General features: G+C 60.4%; 8 non-coding genes across 8 annotated transcripts; all 8 read left to right on the forward strand.

Moving 5' to 3' along the window:
• Positions 1-551: 551 nt before the first annotated feature.
• LOC142868286 (5S ribosomal RNA) lies at positions 552-670 on the forward strand. The gene has a single exon (XR_012917371.1). It is a non-coding gene; the product is annotated as a 5S ribosomal RNA (ribosomal RNA).
• Positions 671-3,171: 2,501 nt separating this feature from the next.
• On the forward strand, positions 3,172-3,290 carry LOC142868172 (5S ribosomal RNA). Its single transcript, XR_012917257.1, has one exon. It is a non-coding gene; the product is annotated as a 5S ribosomal RNA (ribosomal RNA).
• A 2,500-nt stretch (positions 3,291-5,790) lies between these two features.
• LOC142868173 (5S ribosomal RNA) lies at positions 5,791-5,909 on the forward strand. Its single transcript, XR_012917258.1, has one exon. It is a non-coding gene; the product is annotated as a 5S ribosomal RNA (ribosomal RNA).
• A 2,503-nt stretch (positions 5,910-8,412) lies between these two features.
• On the forward strand, positions 8,413-8,531 carry LOC142868174 (5S ribosomal RNA). The gene has a single exon (XR_012917259.1). It is a non-coding gene; the product is annotated as a 5S ribosomal RNA (ribosomal RNA).
• Positions 8,532-11,034: 2,503 nt separating this feature from the next.
• On the forward strand, positions 11,035-11,153 carry LOC142868175 (5S ribosomal RNA). The gene has a single exon (XR_012917260.1). It is a non-coding gene; the product is annotated as a 5S ribosomal RNA (ribosomal RNA).
• Positions 11,154-13,651: 2,498 nt separating this feature from the next.
• LOC142868176 (5S ribosomal RNA) lies at positions 13,652-13,770 on the forward strand. The gene has a single exon (XR_012917261.1). It is a non-coding gene; the product is annotated as a 5S ribosomal RNA (ribosomal RNA).
• Positions 13,771-16,269: 2,499 nt separating this feature from the next.
• Positions 16,270-16,388, forward strand: LOC142868178 (5S ribosomal RNA). The gene has a single exon (XR_012917263.1). It is a non-coding gene; the product is annotated as a 5S ribosomal RNA (ribosomal RNA).
• Positions 16,389-18,885: 2,497 nt separating this feature from the next.
• LOC142868179 (5S ribosomal RNA) lies at positions 18,886-19,004 on the forward strand. Its single transcript, XR_012917264.1, has one exon. It is a non-coding gene; the product is annotated as a 5S ribosomal RNA (ribosomal RNA).
• Positions 19,005-19,435: the final 431 nt, after the last annotated feature.

The following is a 19,435-nucleotide window of genomic DNA, read 5'->3' on the forward strand; positions in this document are numbered from 1 at the left end:
ACCCCACCCATGGCACACATCCCGAGAGACGCCCCTACACTCGCTCCCCTCCCCTATGCGCTGTGCCCCAGCCCTGGTCCGGGGCGGATAGGCGGCAGCCCACACGCAGGGCGGGGGCGCAGCTGAAAGGGGTTGTGCTGGAGGGCGGCCCCTGGGGCCAAAGGCGACCGCCCGCGCATGCGCAGTCAGCAGCGGCGCACTGGGGTTGGGGGCGGGTAGGTGAGGGAGGCGAGGCCAGGAGAGGGGGGCGGCTGGAGGTCTCCACCTTGGCGGGTCCAGCCGTGGAGGCTGGAGGCGCATCTGGTGTGTGTGTGTGTGAGTGTGTGTGTGTGTGTGTGTGTTGTGTGTGTGTGAAGACAGCCCCCCACCCCGCCGAGCCCACCACGCCCCGCACCCCAGTCCCGTGGAGACCTCGGGACCCGGCCAGCGAACTCAACAAGCCCGGCCCGGCCCCGAGTGGGTCAGCGCCAGCGCGGGGCCTGGGGCGGGAGGAGGCGCGGGGAAGCGCAGAGACGCTCGGCTTCTTGAGCGGGGCTGGGGCGCCCTCCGCTGTCTACGGCCACACCACCCTGAACGCGCCCGATCTCGTCTGATCTCGGAAGCTAAGCAGGGTCGGGCCTGGTTAGTACTTGGATGGGAGACCGCCTGGGAATACCGGGTGCCGTAGGCTTCTTTTTTTTTGCCTCTTGTTCTGTCCCCATTCGGAGAGCGCGGCGGCAGTCGGGGGGGGGGGTGTCACCCCCACCCTCAGCGCCCGCCCGCGGTGCCTGGCGCCCCAGCCCGCTCCGTGGGGCCTCCTCTTGCCCCAAGCCGCAGCACCGCCGCCACGCGGCAGCAGGCGTGGCACCTGGACTGTCGGGTCTCAGACCAAGGGTCTGGTCTGTGGGAACCGACACGCTGGAGGAAACCTTGAGAGTCTGAGAGGGGAGGGAGTTGCAGAAGAAGGCCGGGATGTCATTTTGAGGGAGTTGTGACCAGAACTCGTCCCGTTGATTTTGGCGTTCTATGGGCTACACGTAGGAATCTTTGGTGGTGGCACCGGATGTTGGGGGATGCACAGTCACACCCAGACGTGCTCGACAGGCCTCCTTTTACTTTTCTTTTCGGAGTCATTTTTTTTTTTTTTAAAATGCCTCTTGGCCGGGCGTGCTGGCTCACACCTGTAATCCTAGCACTCTGGGAGGCCGAGGTGGGCGGATTGCTCGAGGTCAGGAGTTCGAAACCAGCCTGAGCAAGAGCGAGACCCCATCTCTACTATAAATAGAAAGAAATTAATTGGCCAACTAATAGATATAGAAAAAAATTAGCCGGGCATGGTGGCGCATGCCTGTAGTCCCAGCTACTTGGGAGGCTGAGGCAGCAGGATTGCTTGAGCCCAGGAGATTGAGGTTGCTGTGATCTAGGCTGACGCCATGGCACTCACTCTAGCCAGGGCAACAAAGGGAGACTCTGTCTCCAAAAAAAAAAAAAAAAAAAAAAAAACATGCCTCTTACCTCGATTATTGCATTTTCTTTTCTCTCTCTTTTCAAGCCGATTATGGGAGTACAAGTGTTAGGGTTCCATGTATTGCCCGTGCCCCCCTCCCCCCTGTTGTCTTCTTCATTTATCTCTCATGCTTTAGCAGCGTATGGTGGGGGTCCCAATGTTAAGGTCAGGTACATTGCCCTCTCCCCGCCTCCCCCCTCTGGTCAGAGCTTCAAGTGCGCCCATCCCCCAGTCGGTGCGCACCCACCCCATTCCTAATGGGTGTGGATGCCCATCCCCTCCCCCCACCCGCCCGACCCCCACCCGATGAAGGTGATTCCTCTACGTCCACTCAGGTGTCCATGGGTTCCTACCAATTTGCCGGTGAGCACGCGCACGTGGTGCTCCTGTGTCCATTCTTGGGATACTTGGCTTACTGGAACGGGTTCCAGCTCCGGCCAGGAGAACACGGGAGGTGCCCTCTCACCGCCGTTTCTCACAGCCGAATAGCACTCCGTGGTGTCCACGCGCCACATTTTATTAATCCACTCGTGGATCGATGGGCACTCGGGTCGCTTCCACATCTTTGCAATTGTGAATTGTGCCGCCACAGACACCCGAGCGCAGGTGTCTTCTGCGTAGGCTGCGGGCCTGGCTCTTCTGAATGCCGCTAGCTCGCGACCCACGGGTGAATCTGGTCAGGGAACTTGCCCTAAGGAGCAGACTCTGATCCGGGCGGGCTACCGGTGTCTCTGTTTGCTCGTTTCTTTCTTCCGTTTCGGGAAAGGCTTCCTTGCTGGGTGTGGAAATCTCCTATGCCTTTCCTCGCCTCTTCTGTCAGCTTTAAAATTCTCTTTCAGTTGCCACCCTCACAAACGTCTTAGGAACGTCTTTACGGTGCCTTCCTTAGTGAAATGACCCTCAATGAAGCTGGAACCAAATCTCTAATCGCCCAGTTTTAGCAAGTCCACACCCCAGGGTGGTTGGGGTCCAATCCGGCCCCGGCCAGGCCCAGGCCCCTTGGACTGGGCCACAGGAGGACACAGAGTAGGGTCCCGGCCCCCACGGTAGCGGTGCCGGCAGTTCTGCAACGGCTTGGGGGGTTTCCAGAGGTAGGAGATGGAGGGGACTGATTTCTCCAGCGCCCCCCAAAACACCCCACCCATGGCACACATCCCGAGAGACGCCCCTACACTCGCTCCCCTCCCCTATGCGCTGTGCCCCAGCCCTGGTCCGGGGCGGATAGGCGGCAGCCCACACGCAGGGCGGGGGCGCAGCTGAAAGGGGTTGTGCTGGAGGGCGGCCCCTGGGGCCAAAGGCGACCGCCCGCGCATGCGCAGTCAGCAGCGGCGCACTGGGGTTGGGGGCGGGTAGGTGAGGGAGGCGAGGCCAGGAGAGGGGGGCGGCTGGAGGTCTCCACCTTGGCGGGTCCAGCCGTGGAGGCTGGAGGCGCATCTGGTGTGTGTGTGTGTGAGTGTGTGTGTGTGTGTGTGTGTTGTGTGTGTGTGAAGACAGCCCCCCACCCCGCCGAGCCCACCACGCCCCGCACCCCAGTCCCGTGGAGACCTCGGGACCCGGCCAGCGAACTCAACAAGCCCGGCCCGGCCCCGAGTGGGTCAGCGCCGGCGCGGGGCCTGGGGCGGGAGGAGGCGCGGGGAAGCGCAGAGACGCTCGGCTTCTTGAGCGGGGCTGGGGCGCCCTCCGCTGTCTACGGCCACACCACCCTGAACGCGCCCGATCTCGTCTGATCTCGGAAGCTAAGCAGGGTCGGGCCTGGTTAGTACTTGGATGGGAGACCGCCTGGGAATACCGGGTGCCGTAGGCTTCTTTTTTTTTGCCTCTTGTTCTGTCCCCATTCGGAGAGCGCGGCGGCAGTCGGGGGGGGGGGTGTCACCCCCACCCTCAGCGCCCGCCCGCGGTGCCTGGCGCCCCAGCCCGCTCCGTGGGGCCTCCTCTTGCCCCAAGCCGCAGCACCGCCGCCACGCGGCAGCAGGCGTGGCACCTGGACTGTCGGGTCTCAGACCAAGGGTCTGGTCTGTGGGAACCGACACGCTGGAGGAAACCTTGAGAGTCTGAGAGGGGAGGGAGTTGCAGAAGAAGGCCGGGATGTCATTTTGAGGGAGTTGTGACCAGAACTCGTCCCGTTGATTTTGGCGTTCTATGGGCTACACGTAGGAATCTTTGGTGGTGGCACCGGATGTTGGGGGATGCACAGTCACACCCAGACGTGCTCGACAGGCCTCCTTTTACTTTTCTTTTCGGAGTCATTTTTTTTTTTTTTAAAATGCCTCTTGGCCGGGCGTGCTGGCTCACACCTGTAATCCTAGCACTCTGGGAGGCCGAGGTGGGCGGATTGCTCGAGGTCAGGAGTTCGAAACCAGCCTGAGCAAGAGCGAGACCCCATCTCTACTATAAATAGAAAGAAATTAATTGGCCAACTAATAGATATAGAAAAAAATTAGCCGGGCATGGTGGCGCATGCCTGTAGTCCCAGCTACTTGGGAGGCTGAGGCAGCAGGATTGCTTGAGCCCAGGAGATTGAGGTTGCTGTGATCTAGGCTGACGCCATGGCACTCACTCTAGCCAGGGCAACAAAGGGAGACTCTGTCTCCAAAAAAAAAAAAAAAAAAAAAAAACATGCCTCTTACCTCGATTATTGCATTTTCTTTTCTCTCTCTTTTCAAGCCGATTATGGGAGTACAAGTGTTAGGGTTCCATGTATTGCCCGTGCCCCCCTCCCCCCTGTTGTCTTCTTCATTTATCTCTCATGCTTTAGCAGCGTATGGTGGGGGTCCCAATGTTAAGGTCAGGTACATTGCCCTCTCCCCGCCTCCCCCCTCTGGTCAGAGCTTCAAGTGCGCCCATCCCCCAGTCGGTGCGCACCCACCCCATTCCTAATGGGTGTGGATGCCCATCCCCTCCCCCCACCCGCCCGACCCCCACCCGATGAAGGTGATTCCTCTACGTCCACTCAGGTGTCCATGGGTTCCTACCAATTTGCCGGTGAGCACGCGCACGTGGTGCTCCTGTGTCCATTCTTGGGATACTTGGCTTACTGGAACGGGTTCCAGCTCCGGCCAGGAGAACACGGGAGGTGCCCTCTCACCGCCGTTTCTCACAGCCGAATAGCACTCCGTGGTGTACACGCGCCACATTTTATTAATCCACTCGTGGATCGATGGGCACTCGGGTCGCTTCCACATCTTTGCAATTGTGAATTGTGCCGCCACAGACACCCGAGCGCAGGTGTCTTCTGCGTAGGCTGCGGGCCTGGCTCTTCTGAATGCCGCTAGCTCGCGACCCACGGGTGAATCTGGTCAGGGAACTTGCCCTAAGGAGCAGACTCTGATCCGGGCGGGCTACCGGTGTCTCTGTTTGCTCGTTTCTTTCTTCCGTTTCGGGAAAGGCTTCCTTGCTGGGTGTGGAAATCTCCTATGCCTTTCCTCGCCTCTTCTGTCAGCTTTAAAATTCTCTTTCAGTTGCCACCCTCACAAACGTCTTAGGAACGTCTTTACGGTGCCTTCCTTAGTGAAATGACCCTCAATGAAGCTGGAACCAAATCTCTAATCGCCCAGTTTTAGCAAGTCCACACCCCAGGGTGGTTGGGGTCCAATCCGGCCCCGGCCAGGCCCAGGCCCCTTGGACTGGGCCACAGGAGGACACAGAGTAGGGTCCCGGCCCCCACGGTAGCGGTGCCGGCAGTTCTGCAACGGCTTGGGGGGTTTCCAGAGGTAGGAGATGGAGGGGACTGATTTCTCCAGCGCCCCCCAAAACACCCCACCCATGGCACACATCCCGAGAGACGCCCCTACACTCGCTCCCCTCCCCTATGCGCTGTGCCCCAGCCCTGGTCCGGGGCGGATAGGCGGCAGCCCACACGCAGGGCGGGGGCGCAGCTGAAAGGGGTTGTGCTGGAGGGCGGCCCCTGGGGCCAAAGGCGACCGCCCGCGCATGCGCAGTCAGCAGCGGCGCACTGGGGTTGGGGGCGGGTAGGTGAGGGAGGCGAGGCCAGGAGAGGGGGGCGGCTGGAGGTCTCCACCTTGGCGGGTCCAGCCGTGGAGGCTGGAGGCGCATCTGGTGTGTGTGTGTGTGAGTGTGTGTGTGTGTGTGTGTGTTGTGTGTGTGTGAAGACAGCCCCCCACCCCGCCGAGCCCACCACGCCCCGCACCCCAGTCCCGTGGAGACCTCGGGACCCGGCCAGCGAACTCAACAAGCCCGGCCCGGCCCCGAGTGGGTCAGCGCCGGCGCGGGGCCTGGGGCGGGAGGAGGCGCGGGGAAGCGCAGAGACGCTCGGCTTCTTGAGCGGGGCTGGGGCGCCCTCCGCTGTCTACGGCCACACCACCCTGAACGCGCCCGATCTCGTCTGATCTCGGAAGCTAAGCAGGGTCGGGCCTGGTTAGTACTTGGATGGGAGACCGCCTGGGAATACCGGGTGCCGTAGGCTTCTTTTTTTTTGCCTCTTGTTCTGTCCCCATTCGGAGAGCGCGGCGGCAGTCGGGGGGGGGGGGGGTGTCACCCCCACCCTCAGCGCCCGCCCGCGGTGCCTGGCGCCCCAGCCCGCTCCGTGGGGCCTCCTCTTGCCCCAAGCCGCAGCACCGCCGCCACGCGGCAGCAGGCGTGGCACCTGGACTGTCGGGTCTCAGACCAAGGGTCTGGTCTGTGGGAACCGACACGCTGGAGGAAACCTTGAGAGTCTGAGAGGGGAGGGAGTTGCAGAAGAAGGCCGGGATGTCATTTTGAGGGAGTTGTGACCAGAACTCGTCCCGTTGATTTTGGCGTTCTATGGGCTACACGTAGGAATCTTTGGTGGTGGCACCGGATGTTGGGGGATGCACAGTCACACCCAGACGTGCTCGACAGGCCTCCTTTTACTTTTCTTTTCGGAGTCATTTTTTTTTTTTTTAAAATGCCTCTTGGCCGGGCGTGCTGGCTCACACCTGTAATCCTAGCACTCTGGGAGGCCGAGGTGGGCGGATTGCTCGAGGTCAGGAGTTCGAAACCAGCCTGAGCAAGAGCGAGACCCCATCTCTACTATAAATAGAAAGAAATTAATTGGCCAACTAATAGATATAGAAAAAAATTAGCCGGGCATGGTGGCGCATGCCTGTAGTCCCAGCTACTTGGGAGGCTGAGGCAGCAGGATTGCTTGAGCCCAGGAGATTGAGGTTGCTGTGATCTAGGCTGACGCCATGGCACTCACTCTAGCCAGGGCAACAAAGGGAGACTCTGTCTCCAAAAAAAAAAAAAAAAAAAAAAAACATGCCTCTTACCTCGATTATTGCATTTTCTTTTCTCTCTCTTTTCAAGCAGATTATGGGAGTACAAGTGTTAGGGTTCCATGTATTGCCCGTGCCCCCCTCCCCCCTGTTGTCTTCTTCATTTATCTCTCATGCTTTAGCAGCGTATGGTGGGGGTCCCAATGTTAAGGTCAGGTACATTGCCCTCTCCCCGCCTCCCCCCTCTGGTCAGAGCTTCAAGTGCGCCCATCCCCCAGTCGGTGCGCACCCACCCCATTCCTAATGGGTGTGGATGCCCATCCCCTCCCCCCACCCGCCCGACCCCCACCCGATGAAGGTGATTCCTCTACGTCCACTCAGGTGTCCATGGGTTCCTACCAATTTGCCGGTGAGCACGCGCACGTGGTGCTCCTGTGTCCATTCTTGGGATACTTGGCTTACTGGAACGGGTTCCAGCTCCGGCCAGGAGAACACGGGAGGTGCCCTCTCACCGCCGTTTCTCACAGCCGAATAGCACTCCGTGGTGTCCACGCGCCACATTTTATTAATCCACTCGTGGATCGATGGGCACTCGGGTCGCTTCCACATCTTTGCAATTGTGAATTGTGCCGCCACAGACACCCGAGCGCAGGTGTCTTCTGCGTAGGCTGCGGGCCTGGCTCTTCTGAATGCCGCTAGCTCGCGACCCACGGGTGAATCTGGTCAGGGAACTTGCCCTAAGGAGCAGACTCTGATCCGGGCGGGCTACCGGTGTCTCTGTTTGCTCGTTTCTTTCTTCCGTTTCGGGAAAGGCTTCCTTGCTGGGTGTGGAAATCTCCTATGCCTTTCCTCGCCTCTTCTGTCAGCTTTAAAATTCTCTTTCAGTTGCCACCCTCACAAACGTCTTAGGAACGTCTTTACGGTGCCTTCCTTAGTGAAATGACCCTCAATGAAGCTGGAACCAAATCTCTAATCGCCCAGTTTTAGCAAGTCCACACCCCAGGGTGGTTGGGGTCCAATCCGGCCCCGGCCAGGCCCAGGCCCCTTGGACTGGGCCACAGGAGGACACAGAGTAGGGTCCCGGCCCCCACGGTAGCGGTGCCGGCAGTTCTGCAACGGCTTGGGGGGTTTCCAGAGGTAGGAGATGGAGGGGACTGATTTCTCCAGCGCCCCCCAAAACACCCCACCCATGGCACACATCCCGAGAGACGCCCCTACACTCGCTCCCCTCCCCTATGCGCTGTGCCCCAGCCCTGGTCCGGGGCGGATAGGCGGCAGCCCACACGCAGGGCGGGGGCGCAGCTGAAAGGGGTTGTGCTGGAGGGCGGCCCCTGGGGCCAAAGGCGACCGCCCGCGCATGCGCAGTCAGCAGCGGCGCACTGGGGTTGGGGGCGGGTAGGTGAGGGAGGCGAGGCCAGGAGAGGGGGGCGGCTGGAGGTCTCCACCTTGGCGGGTCCAGCCGTGGAGGCTGGAGGCGCATCTGGTGTGTGTGTGTGTGAGTGTGTGTGTGTGTGTGTGTGTTGTGTGTGTGTGAAGACAGCCCCCCACCCCGCCGAGCCCACCACGCCCCGCACCCCAGTCCCGTGGAGACCTCGGGACCCGGCCAGCGAACTCAACAAGCCCGGCCCGGCCCCGAGTGGGTCAGCGCCGGCGCGGGGCCTGGGGCGGGAGGAGGCGCGGGGAAGCGCAGAGACGCTCGGCTTCTTGAGCGGGGCTGGGGCGCCCTCCGCTGTCTACGGCCACACCACCCTGAACGCGCCCGATCTCGTCTGATCTCGGAAGCTAAGCAGGGTCGGGCCTGGTTAGTACTTGGATGGGAGACCGCCTGGGAATACCGGGTGCCGTAGGCTTCTTTTTTTTTGCCTCTTGTTCTGTCCCCATTCGGAGAGCGCGGCGGCAGTCGGGGGGGGGGGGTGTCACCCCCACCCTCAGCGCCCGCCCGCGGTGCCTGGCGCCCCAGCCCGCTCCGTGGGGCCTCCTCTTGCCCCAAGCCGCAGCACCGCCGCCACGCGGCAGCAGGCGTGGCACCTGGACTGTCGGGTCTCAGACCAAGGGTCTGGTCTGTGGGAACCGACACGCTGGAGGAAACCTTGAGAGTCTGAGAGGGGAGGGAGTTGCAGAAGAAGGCCGGGATGTCATTTTGAGGGAGTTGTGACCAGAACTCGTCCCGTTGATTTTGGCGTTCTATGGGCTACACGTAGGAATCTTTGGTGGTGGCACCGGATGTTGGGGGATGCACAGTCACACCCAGACGTGCTCGACAGGCCTCCTTTTACTTTTCTTTTCGGAGTCATTTTTTTTTTTTTTAAAATGCCTCTTGGCCGGGCGTGCTGGCTCACACCTGTAATCCTAGCACTCTGGGAGGCCGAGGTGGGCGGATTGCTCGAGGTCAGGAGTTCGAAACCAGCCTGAGCAAGAGCGAGACCCCATCTCTACTATAAATAGAAAGAAATTAATTGGCCAACTAATAGATATAGAAAAAAATTAGCCGGGCATGGTGGCGCATGCCTGTAGTCCCAGCTACTTGGGAGGCTGAGGCAGCAGGATTGCTTGAGCCCAGGAGATTGAGGTTGCTGTGATCTAGGCTGACGCCATGGCACTCACTCTAGCCAGGGCAACAAAGGGAGACTCTGTCTCCAAAAAAAAAAAAAAAAAAAAAAAAAACATGCCTCTTACCTCGATTATTGCATTTTCTTTTCTCTCTCTTTTCAAGCCGATTATGGGAGTACAAGTGTTAGGGTTCCATGTATTGCCCGTGCCCCCCTCCCCCCTGTTGTCTTCTTCATTTATCTCTCATGCTTTAGCAGCGTATGGTGGGGGTCCCAATGTTAAGGTCAGGTACATTGCCCTCTCCCCGCCTCCCCCCTCTGGTCAGAGCTTCAAGTGCGCCCATCCCCCAGTCGGTGCGCACCCACCCCATTCCTAATGGGTGTGGATGCCCATCCCCTCCCCCCACCCGCCCGACCCCCACCCGATGAAGGTGATTCCTCTACGTCCACTCAGGTGTCCATGGGTTCCTACCAATTTGCCGGTGAGCACGCGCACGTGGTGCTCCTGTGTCCATTCTTGGGATACTTGGCTTACTGGAACGGGTTCCAGCTCCGGCCAGGAGAACACGGGAGGTGCCCTCTCACCGCCGTTTCTCACAGCCGAATAGCACTCCGTGGTGTCCACGCGCCACATTTTATTAATCCACTCGTGGATCGATGGGCACTCGGGTCGCTTCCACATCTTTGCAATTGTGAATTGTGCCGCCACAGACACCCGAGCGCAGGTGTCTTCTGCGTAGGCTGCGGGCCTGGCTCTTCTGAATGCCGCTAGCTCGCGACCCACGGGTGAATCTGGTCAGGGAACTTGCCCTAAGGAGCAGACTCTGATCCGGGCGGGCTACCGGTGTCTCTGTTTGCTCGTTTCTTTCTTCCGTTTCGGGAAAGGCTTCCTTGCTGGGTGTGGAAATCTCCTATGCCTTTCCTCGCCTCTTCTGTCAGCTTTAAAATTCTCTTTCAGTTGCCACCCTCACAAACGTCTTAGGAACGTCTTTACGGTGCCTTCCTTAGTGAAATGACCCTCAATGAAGCTGGAACCAAATCTCTAATCGCCCAGTTTTAGCAAGTCCACACCCCAGGGTGGTTGGGGTCCAATCCGGCCCCGGCCAGGCCCAGGCCCCTTGGACTGGGCCACAGGAGGACACAGAGTAGGGTCCCGGCCCCCACGGTAGCGGTGCCGGCAGTTCTGCAACGGCTTGGGGGGTTTCCAGAGGTAGGAGATGGAGGGGACTGATTTCTCCAGCGCCCCCCAAAACACCCCACCCATGGCACACATCCCGAGAGACGCCCCTACACTCGCTCCCCTCCCCTATGCGCTGTGCCCCAGCCCTGGTCCGGGGCGGATAGGCGGCAGCCCACACGCAGGGCGGGGGCGCAGCTGAAAGGGGTTGTGCTGGAGGGCGGCCCCTGGGGCCAAAGGCGACCGCCCGCGCATGCGCAGTCAGCAGCGGCGCACTGGGGTTGGGGGCGGGTAGGTGAGGGAGGCGAGGCCAGGAGAGGGGGGCGGCTGGAGGTCTCCACCTTGGCGGGTCCAGCCGTGGAGGCTGGAGGCGCATCTGGTGTGTGTGTGTGTGAGTGTGTGTGTGTGTGTGTGTGTTGTGTGTGTGTGAAGACAGCCCCCCACCCCGCCGAGCCCACCACGCCCCGCACCCCAGTCCCGTGGAGACCTCGGGACCCGGCCAGCGAACTCAACAAGCCCGGCCCGGCCCCGAGTGGGTCAGCGCCGGCGCGGGGCCTGGGGCGGGAGGAGGCGCGGGGAAGCGCAGAGACGCTCGGCTTCTTGAGCGGGGCTGGGGCGCCCTCCGCTGTCTACGGCCACACCACCCTGAACGCGCCCGATCTCGTCTGATCTCGGAAGCTAAGCAGGGTCGGGCCTGGTTAGTACTTGGATGGGAGACCGCCTGGGAATACCGGGTGCCGTAGGCTTCTTTTTTTTTGCCTCTTGTTCTGTCCCCATTCGGAGAGCGCGGCGGCAGTCGGGGGGGGGGGTGTCACCCCCACCCTCAGCGCCCGCCCGCGGTGCCTGGCGCCCCAGCCCGCTCCGTGGGGCCTCCTCTTGCCCCAAGCCGCAGCACCGCCGCCACGCGGCAGCAGGCGTGGCACCTGGACTGTCGGGTCTCAGACCAAGGGTCTGGTCTGTGGGAACCGACACGCTGGAGGAAACCTTGAGAGTCTGAGAGGGGAGGGAGTTGCAGAAGAAGGCCGGGATGTCATTTTGAGGGAGTTGTGACCAGAACTCGTCCCGTTGATTTTGGCGTTCTATGGGCTACACGTAGGAATCTTTGGTGGTGGCACCGGATGTTGGGGGATGCACAGTCACACCCAGACGTGCTCGACAGGCCTCCTTTTACTTTTCTTTTCGGAGTCATTTTTTTTTTTTTTAAAATGCCTCTTGGCCGGGCGTGCTGGCTCACACCTGTAATCCTAGCACTCTGGGAGGCCGAGGTGGGCGGATTGCTCGAGGTCAGGAGTTCGAAACCAGCCTGAGCAAGAGCGAGACCCCATCTCTACTATAAATAGAAAGAAATTAATTGGCCAACTAATAGATATAGAAAAAAATTAGCCGGGCATGGTGGCGCATGCCTGTAGTCCCAGCTACTTGGGAGGCTGAGGCAGCAGGATTGCTTGAGCCCAGGAGATTGAGGTTGCTGTGAGCTAGGCTGACGCCATGGCACTCACTCTAGCCAGGGCAACAAAGGGAGACTCTGTCTCCAAAAAAAAAAAAAAAAAAAAAACATGCCTCTTACCTCGATTATTGCATTTTCTTTTCTCTCTCTTTTCAAGCAGATTATGGGAGTACAAGTGTTAGGGTTCCATGTATTGCCCGTGCCCCCCTCCCCCCTGTTGTCTTCTTCATTTATCTCTCATGCTTTAGCAGCGTATGGTGGGGGTCCCAATGTTAAGGTCAGGTACATTGCCCTCTCCCCGCCTCCCCCCTCTGGTCAGAGCTTCAAGTGCGCCCATCCCCCAGTCGGTGCGCACCCACCCCATTCCTAATGGGTGTGGATGCCCATCCCCTCCCCCCACCCGCCCGACCCCCACCCGATGAAGGTGATTCCTCTACGTCCACTCAGGTGTCCATGGGTTCCTACCAATTTGCCGGTGAGCACGCGCACGTGGTGCTCCTGTGTCCATTCTTGGGATACTTGGCTTACTGGAACGGGTTCCAGCTCCGGCCAGGAGAACACGGGAGGTGCCCTCTCACCGCCGTTTCTCACAGCCGAATAGCACTCCGTGGTGTACACGCGCCACATTTTATTAATCCACTCGTGGATCGATGGGCACTCGGGTCGCTTCCACATCTTTGCAATTGTGAATTGTGCCGCCACAGACACCCGAGCGCAGGTGTCTTCTGCGTAGGCTGCGGGCCTGGCTCTTCTGAATGCCGCTAGCTCGCGACCCACGGGTGAATCTGGTCAGGGAACTTGCCCTAAGGAGCAGACTCTGATCCGGGCGGGCTACCGGTGTCTCTGTTTGCTCGTTTCTTTCTTCCGTTTCGGGAAAGGCTTCCTTGCTGGGTGTGGAAATCTCCTATGCCTTTCCTCGCCTCTTCTGTCAGCTTTAAAATTCTCTTTCAGTTGCCACCCTCACAAACGTCTTAGGAACGTCTTTACGGTGCCTTCCTTAGTGAAATGACCCTCAATGAAGCTGGAACCAAATCTCTAATCGCCCAGTTTTAGCAAGTCCACACCCCAGGGTGGTTGGGGTCCAATCCGGCCCCGGCCAGGCCCAGGCCCCTTGGACTGGGCCACAGGAGGACACAGAGTAGGGTCCCGGCCCCCACGGTAGCGGTGCCGGCAGTTCTGCAACGGCTTGGGGGGTTTCCAGAGGTAGGAGATGGAGGGGACTGATTTCTCCAGCGCCCCCCAAAACACCCCACCCATGGCACACATCCCGAGAGACGCCCCTACACTCGCTCCCCTCCCCTACGCGCTGTGCCCCAGCCCTGGTCCGGGGCGGATAGGCGGCAGCCCACACGCAGGGCGGGGGCGCAGCTGAAAGGGGTTGTGCTGGAGGGCGGCCCCTGGGGCCAAAGGCGACCGCCCGCGCATGCGCAGTCAGCAGCGGTGCACTGGGGTTGGGGGCGGGTAGGTGAGGGAGGCGAGGCCAGGAGAGGGGGGCGGCTGGAGGTCTCCACCTTGGCGGGTCCAGCCGTGGAGGCTGGAGGCGCATCTGGTGTGTGTGTGTGTGAGTGTGTGTGTGTGTGTGTGTGTTGTGTGTGTGTGAAGACAGCCCCCCACCCCGCCGAGCCCACCACGCCCCGCACCCCAGTCCCGTGGAGACCTCGGGACCCGGCCAGCGAACTCAACAAGCCCGGCCCGGCCCCGAGTGGGTCAGCGCCGGCGCGGGGCCTGGGGCGGGAGGAGGCGCGGGGAAGCGCAGAGACGCTCGGCTTCTTGAGCGGGGCTGGGGCGCCCTCCGCTGTCTACGGCCACACCACCCTGAACGCGCCCGATCTCGTCTGATCTCGGAAGCTAAGCAGGGTCGGGCCTGGTTAGTACTTGGATGGGAGACCGCCTGGGAATACCGGGTGCCGTAGGCTTTTTTTTTTTTTGCCTCTTGTTCTGTCCCCATTCGGAGAGCGCGGCGGCAGTCGGGGGGGGGGTGTCACCCCCACCCTCAGTGCCCGCCGCGGTGCCTGGCGCCCCAGCCCGCTCCGTGGGGCCTCCTCTTGCCCCAAGCCGCAGCACCGCCGCCACGCGGCAGCAGGCGTGGCACCTGGACTGTCGGGTCTCAGACCAAGGGTCTGGTCTGTGGGAACCGACACGCTGGAGGAAACCTTGAGAGTCTGAGAGGGGAGGGAGTTGCAGAAGAAGGCCGGGATGTCATTTTGAGGGAGTTGTGACCAGAACTCGTCCCGTTGATTTTGGCGTTCTATGGGCTACACGTAGGAATCTTTGGTGGTGGCACCGGATGTTGGGGGATGCACAGTCACACCCAGACGTGCTCGACAGGCCTCCTTTTACTTTTCTTTTCGGAGTCATTTTTTTTTTTTTTAAAATGCCTCTTGGCCGGGCGTGCTGGCTCACACCTGTAATCCTAGCACTCTGGGAGGCCGAGGTGGGCGGATTGCTCGAGGTCAGGAGTTCGAAACCAGCCTGAGCAAGAGCGAGACCCCATCTCTACTATAAATAGAAAGAAATTAATTGGCCAACTAATAGATATAGAAAAAAATTAGCCGGGCATGGTGGCGCATGCCTGTAGTCCCAGCTACTTGGGAGGCTGAGGCAGCAGGATTGCTTGAGCCCAGGAGATTGAGGTTGCTGTGATCTAGGCTGACGCCATGGCACTCACTCTAGCCAGGGCAACAAAGGGAGACTCTGTCTCCAAAAAAAAAAAAAAAAAAAAAACATGCCTCTTACCTCGATTATTGCATTTTCTTTTCTCTCTCTTTTCAAGCAGATTATGGGAGTACAAGTGTTAGGGTTCCATGTATTGCCCGTGCCCCCCTCCCCCCTGTTGTCTTCTTCATTTATCTCTCATGCTTTAGCAGCGTATGGTGGGGGTCCCAATGTTAAGGTCAGGTACATTGCCCTCTCCCCGCCTCCCCCCTCTGGTCAGAGCTTCAAGTGCGCCCATCCCCCAGTCGGTGCGCACCCACCCCATTCCTAATGGGTGTGGATGCCCATCCCCTCCCCCCACCCGCCCGACCCCCACCCGATGAAGGTGATTCCTCTACGTCCACTCAGGTGTCCATGGGTTCCTACCAATTTGCCGGTGAGCACGCGCACGTGGTGCTCCTGTGTCCATTCTTGGGATACTTGGCTTACTGGAACGGGTTCCAGCTCCGGCCAGGAGAACACGGGAGGTGCCCTCTCACCGCCGTTTCTCACAGCCGAATAGCACTCCGTGGTGTCCACGCGCCACATTTTATTAATCCACTCGTGGATCGATGGGCACTCGGGTCGCTTCCACATCTTTGCAATTGTGAATTGTGCCGCCACAGACACCGGAGCGCAGGTGTCTTCTGCGTAGGCTGCGGGCCTGGCTCTTCTGAATGCCGCTAGCTCGCGACCCACGGGTGAATCTGGTCAGGGAACTTGCCCTAAGGAGCAGACTCTGATCCGGGCGGGCTACCGGTGTCTCTGTTTGCTCGTTTCTTTCTTCCGTTTCGGGAAAGGCTTCCTTGCTGGGTGTGGAAATCTCCTATGCCTTTCCTCGCCTCTTCTGTCAGCTTTAAAATTCTCTTTCAGTTGCCACCCTCACAAACGTCTTAGGAACGTCTTTACGGTGCCTTCCTTAGTGAAATGACCCTCAATGAAGCTGGAACCAAATCTCTAATCGCCCAGTTTTAGCAAGTCCACACCCCAGGGTGGTTGGGGTCCAATCCGGCCCCGGCCAGGCCCAGGCCCCTTGGACTGGGCCACAGGAGGACACAGAGTAGGGTCCCGGCCCCCACGGTAGCGGTGCCGGCAGTTCTGCAACGGCTTGGGGGGTTTCCAGAGGTAGGAGATGGAGGGGACTGATTTCTCCAGCGCCCCCCAAAACACCCCACCCATGGCACACATCCCGAGAGACGCCCCTACACTCGCTCCCCTCCCCTATGCGCTGTGCCCCAGCCCTGGTCCGGGGCGGATAGGCGGCAGCCCACACGCAGGGCGGGGGCGCAGCTGAAAGGGGTTGTGCTGGAGGGCGGCCCCTGGGGCCAAAGGCGACCGCCCGCGCATGCGCAGTCAGCAGCGGCGCACTGGGGTTGGGGGCGGGTAGGTGAGGGAGGCGAGGCCAGGAGAGGGGGGCGGCTGGAGGTCTCCACCTTGGCGGGTCCAGCCGTGGAGGCTGGAGGCGCATCTGGTGTGTGTGTGTGTGAGTGTGTGTGTGTGTGTGTGTGTGTTGTGTGTGTGTGAAGACAGCCCCCCACCCCGCCGAGCCCACCACGCCCCGCACCCCAGTCCCGTGGAGACCTCGGGACCCGGCCAGCGAACTCAACAAGCCCGGCCCGGCCCCGAGTGGGTCAGCGCCGGCGCGGGGCCTGGGGCGGGAGGAGGCGCGGGGAAGCGCAGAGACGCTCGGCTTCTTGAGCGGGGCTGGGGCGCCCTCCGCTGTCTACGGCCACACCACCCTGAACGCGCCCGATCTCGTCTGATCTCGGAAGCTAAGCAGGGTCGGGCCTGGTTAGTACTTGGATGGGAGACCGCCTGGGAATACCGGGTGCCGTAGGCTTTTTTTTTTTTTGCCTCTTGTTCTGTCCCCATTCGGAGAGCGCGGCGGCAGTCGGGGGGGGGTGTCACCCCCACCCTCAGCGCCCGCCGCGGTGCCTGGCGCCCCAGCCCGCTCCGTGGGGCCTCCTCTTGCCCCAAGCCGCAGCACCGCCGCCACGCGGCAGCAGGCGTGGCACCTGGACTGTCGGGTCTCAGACCAAGGGTCTGGTCTGTGGGAACCGACACGCTGGAGGAAACCTTGAGAGTCTGAGAGGGGAGGGAGTTGCAGAAGAAGGCCGGGATGTCATTTTGAGGGAGTTGTGACCAGAACTCGTCCCGTTGATTTTGGCGTTCTATGGGCTACACGTAGGAATCTTTGGTGGTGGCACCGGATGTTGGGGGATGCACAGTCACACCCAGACGTGCTCGACAGGCCTCCTTTTACTTTTCTTTTCGGAGTCATTTTTTTTTTTTTTAAAATGCCTCTTGGCCGGGCGTGCTGGCTCACACCTGTAATCCTAGCACTCTGGGAGGCCGAGGTGGGCGGATTGCTCGAGGTCAGGAGTTCGAAACCAGCCTGAGCAAGAGCGAGACCCCATCTCTACTATAAATAGAAAGAAATTAATTGGCCAACTAATAGATATAGAAAAAAATTAGCCGGGCATGGTGGCGCATGCCTGTAGTCCCAGCTACTTGGGAGGCTGAGGCAGCAGGATTGCTTGAGCCCAGGAGATTGAGGTTGCTGTGAGCTAGGCTGACGCCATGGCACTCACTCTAGCCAGGGCAACAAAGGGAGACTCTGTCTCCAAAAAAAAAAAAAAAAAAAAAAACATGCCTCTTACCTCGATTATTGCATTTTCTTTTCTCTCTCTTTTCAAGCAGATTATGGGAGTACAAGTGTTAGGGTTCCATGTATTGCCCGTGCCCCCCTCCCCCCTGTTGTCTTCTTCATTTATCTCTCATGCTTTAGCAGCGTATGGTGGGGGTCCCAATGTTAAGGTCAGGTACATTGCCCTCTCCCCGCCTCCCCCCTCTGGTCAGAGCTTCAAGTGCGCCCATCCCCCAGTCGGTGCGCACCCACCCCATTCCTAATGGGTGTGGATGCCCATCCCCTCCCCCCACCCGCCCGACCCCCACCCGATGAAGGTGATTCCTCTACGTCCACTCAGGTGTCCATGGGTTCCTACCAATTTGCCGGTGAGCACGCGCACGTGGTGCTCCTGTGTCCATTCTTGGGATACTTGGCTTACTGGAACGGGTTCCAGCTCCGGCCAGGAGAACACGGGAGGTGCCCTCTCACCGCCGTTTCTCACAGCCGAATAGCACTCCGTGGTGTCCACGCGCCACATTTTATTAATCCACTCGTGGATCGATGGGCACTCGGGTCGCTTCCACATCTTTGCAATTGTGAATTGTGCCGCCACAGACACCGGAGCGCAGGTGTCTTCTGCGTAGGCTGCGGGCCTGGCTCTTCTGAATGCCGCTAGCTCGCGACCCACGGGTGAATCTGGTCAGGGAACTTGCCCTAAGGAGCAGACTCTGATCCGGGCGGGCTACCGGTGTCTCTGTTTGCTCGTTTCTTTCTTCCGTTTCGGGAAAGGCTTCCTTGCTGGGTGTGGAAATCTCCTATGCCTTTCCTCGCCTCTTCTGTCAGCTTTAAAATTCTCTTTCAGTTGCCACCCTCACAAACGTCTTAGGAACGTCTTTACGGTGCCTTCCTTAGTGAAATGACCCTCAATGAAGCTGGAACCAAATCTCTAATCGCCCAGTTTTAGCAAGTCCACACCCCAGGGTGGTTGGGGTCCAATCCGGCCCCGGCCAGGCCCAGGCCCCTTGGACTGGGCCACAGGAGGACACAGAGTAGGGTCCCGGCCCCCACGGTAGCGGTGCCGGCAGTTCTGCAACGGCTTGGGGGGTTTCCAGAGGTAGGAGATGGAGGGGACTGATTTCTCCAGCGCCCCCCAAAACACCCCACCCATGGCACACATCCCGAGAGACGCCCCTACACTCGCTCCCCTCCCCTATGCGCTGTGCCCCAGCCCTGGTCCGGGGCGGATAGGCGGCAGCCCACACGCAGGGCGGGGGCGCAGCTGAAAGGGGTTGTGCTGGAGGGCGGCCCCTGGGGCCAAAGGCGACCGCCCGCGCATGCGCAGTCAGCAGCGGCGCACTGGGGTTGGGGGCGGGTAGGTGAGGGAGGCGAGGCCAGGAGAGGGGGGCGGCTGGAGGTCTCCACCTTGGCGGGTCCAGCCGTGGAGGCTGGAGGCGCATCTGGTGTGTGTGTGTGTGAGTGTGTGTGTGTGTGTGTGTGTTGTGTGTGTGTGAAGACAGCCCCCCACCCCGCCGAGCCCACCACGCCCCGCACCCCAGTCCCGTGGAGACCTCGGGACCCGGCCAGCGAACTCAACAAGCCCGGCCCGGCCCCGAGTGGGTCAGCGCCGGCGCGGGGCCTGGGGCGGGAGGAGGCGCGGGGAAGCGCAGAGACGCTCGGCTTCTTGAGCGGGGCAGGCGCGCCCTCCGCTGTCTACGGCCACACCACCCTGAACGCGCCCGATCTCGTCTGATCTCGGAAGCTAAGCAGGGTCGGGCCTGGTTAGTACTTGGATGGGAGACCGCCTGGGAATACCGGGTGCCGTAGGCTTCTTTTTTTTTGCCTCTTGTTCTGTCCCCATTCGGAGAGCGCGGCGGCAGTCGGGGGGGGGGGTGTCACCCCCACCCTCAGCGCCCGCCCGCGGTGCCTGGCGCCCCAGCCCGCTCCGTGGGGCCTCCTCTTGCCCCAAGCCGCAGCACCGCCGCCACGCGGCAGCAGGCGTGGCACCTGGACTGTCGGGTCTCAGACCAAGGGTCTGGTCTGTGGGAACCGACACGCTGGAGGAAACCTTGAGAGTCTGAGAGGGGAGGGAGTTGCAGAAGAAGGCCGGGATGTCATTTTGAGGGAGTTGTGACCAGAACTCGTCCCGTTGATTTTGGCGTTCTATGGGCTACACGTAGGAATCTTTGGTGGTGGCACCGGATGTTGGGGGATGCACAGTCACACCCAGACGTGCTCGACAGGCCTCCTTTTACTTTTCT

The sequence above is a fragment of the Microcebus murinus genome, unplaced genomic scaffold (genome assembly GCF_040939455.1).
Source record: "Microcebus murinus isolate Inina unplaced genomic scaffold, M.murinus_Inina_mat1.0 scaf028_hap2_Mmur4.0, whole genome shotgun sequence".
Classification (NCBI taxonomy): domain Eukaryota; kingdom Metazoa; phylum Chordata; class Mammalia; order Primates; family Cheirogaleidae; genus Microcebus; species Microcebus murinus.